General features: G+C 43.4%; 1 pseudogene; it reads left to right on the top strand.

Annotated features, from left to right (window-relative positions):
* The first annotated feature begins 291 nt into the window (after positions 1–291).
* On the top strand, positions 292–754 carry LOC110314978 (annotated as a pseudogene).
* The last annotated feature ends 1,766 nt before the right edge of the window (positions 755–2,520 follow it).

Genomic DNA, 2,520 nt, shown 5'->3' on the forward strand with positions numbered 1-2,520 from the left:
TGTGAGCTACCTGTTCCACCCACAGGGCCTACTGTATATCTATGGGCCCAAGTGGAGCTGACCCATTATCCCCGATTTCCATGACAATCATCACTCAGTACCACAGGATCAACAATGCAAACAGGGTAAGACACTGACTGTCTAAGCCTGGGACAGGAAGGGCAGTGATGGGGCATTGTCCAGGTGAAGTTGCACCATGGACACACGGTGACAGCAGAGGGCATTCAGGAAGACATAGGGTAAACTTAGGCAAGGTGTGAGCAGTCACTTCTCTTCTGTTTCACAGGAAACATGGATCTTAAGCTGCCTGAGTCCAGTCTTTGTCTCCTGCTGCTGTTGGGATTTGTCCTAATGCTTGCCTCATGCCAGCAACCAACCCCTTCCCAGAAGTTTTACAGCAAGCATATCTAAAATAGCACTTACCTATGATGTGATGATGCAATGTGGGTTGGTAACAGGTATAGACCAAGAGGTAAGGACATAAATATATTTATTCACACAAATTTTGCTGATGTTGGTATGTGTGACCATCCAAATATCACCTGTAGCAATGCGACAAGAAAAAATTGCCATACTAGTTCATTTCCAGTATCTATAATGTTTTGTAACCTCTCTACTCTGACAAGAATTTACAGCCAATGCAGATACCAAATGACAGAATCAGTGAAGTACTATAGAGTGGCCTATGAGAACAGAACTCCACAGGACACACATTTATCCAGTGGTTCCAGTTCACTTGGATGGGACAATTTAGCCCCTGGGCCAGCACTTTGCACCTTTCCTCATCTGCTGCTGCCAAGACCACAGTAATGAAGAACCAATTCCTCTGTCTGTGCTGCATATCAGCACCTGTCCTCATGAAACCTGTCACTGACTCCCTTTAATTTAGCTGAACAGATATTTTCTAATCAATAAACACCTTCGCATGGTTATCTAGATTTCTTGTATCTCTGTGTCTGAAAGGGTGAGCTGGGAATCACCAGATATGGCAGTGAAACTTCCTGCAGTGTCAGATGCAGAATGGATCAGTGGGGTGATATCCTAAGGTGCACACATCTGACTTTCAGTCTGGATCCCCAGATTCCATTTTCTCTTCCTTTCTGGGCTCCCAGATGCAATACTTGACCTCTCCTCTCCTCTGGACAGCAAATGCAGAGTCTACTCCTCGAGTTGGTGTGCAGAATCTGCACTTCTGACTCAGGTGAAATTGGATGCAGCCCTAGCGTCTCACTAGGTACCTCTGCCTGTCCTGGAACTTCCTACGTAGACCAGGCTGGGTATGTCCTCACAAAAAATACTTTTTAATATTTATTTTCAATTTTTGTTGGCTAAGGCTATTTTCAGATATGCTAAGTAACAAGTTTTTGTATGCTCATGAATCTTCCAAGTCTGGTATGCATCTTAAATGTACTTTAACTCTCCAGACAGGTCATGGGAAGATATACCATCAAATATAGCAATATTAACACAGTGGGATTACATCTCTTTTTCATGACAAAGGGAAAAAAAGCATCATCCTAGAAGCCCAGGAGAACTTTCTGAGAGCCAGTGGCACTCCAACTCAGAATTAAGGTGATATTGATGAGGGGTTTCCTCTCAGGAGTCCAGCTTGGGATTACAATACAGGTACAGGTAGGGAATGCCTCTGGGTCTATCAGCAGGTTCTAATGACAGGTCTCAGGACAGCTGCCAAGTGGCCCTCAATTTTGACTAAGGTTTATGGTGTTAGGCAGAAAGATAATGAAAGCCAAGCAGAGTTCCTTGAACGGATTATGGATTCTTTCTGCAATTATACACACTTAGACCCCGAGAAAAGAGAGAATTCTAACACAGTGGAACTGGTGTTTATAAATCAGTCAGCACCAGACATTAGAAGGAAGTAACAGAAGCTAAAAAGACTAGGAGAGAAGTGACTGAGAGATTTGATGTAGCTTGCGGAAAAAGTGTACCATAGCAGGGAAACTAAGGAGAAAAAAAGATTAAGATGGGGAAAATATAAAACAGAGATGTAGCTAAAGTCCTGCAAGTCAGTGATAAACAAGAGCAGGGAGAGGAAATGCCAGCTCTAGCACATAGCAGAGGGGAGAGAGCCTAAAAGAGGTCACAGACCAGCCTTAGGTAAGAACCAGTGCATCTATTATATGGAAAAAAGACATTGGGCCAGAGAAAGCACAAAGAAAAAGCCTAAAAATAAGACTATGGAAACCGAGGAAAAAATGACAGAGAGTTGGGGCTCAGATCCCCTCCCTGAACCCCGGGTAACTCTTAGTGTATGTGTGTGGGGGGGCCTATAGATTTTCTGGTGGTTACTAGAGTCCAATATTGAGTTCTCTTAAAGGCTGAAGGGCTATTGTTTAATAAAAATCTGGGTCCAAGGAGCCATAGGCATTAAGCAATATTCATAGGCTACCCAAAAAAACAGTGGACTTAGAAATGGGATGAGTCTCTCATCCATTCATAGCTATTCCTGTGTGCCCATACCCCTTACTAGGGAGAGGTTTACTAGCCAAAATGAGAATA

This window comes from Mus pahari, unplaced genomic scaffold (assembly GCF_900095145.1).
Source record: "Mus pahari unplaced genomic scaffold, PAHARI_EIJ_v1.1 scaffold_8986_1, whole genome shotgun sequence".
In the NCBI taxonomy this organism is placed as follows: domain Eukaryota; kingdom Metazoa; phylum Chordata; class Mammalia; order Rodentia; family Muridae; genus Mus; species Mus pahari.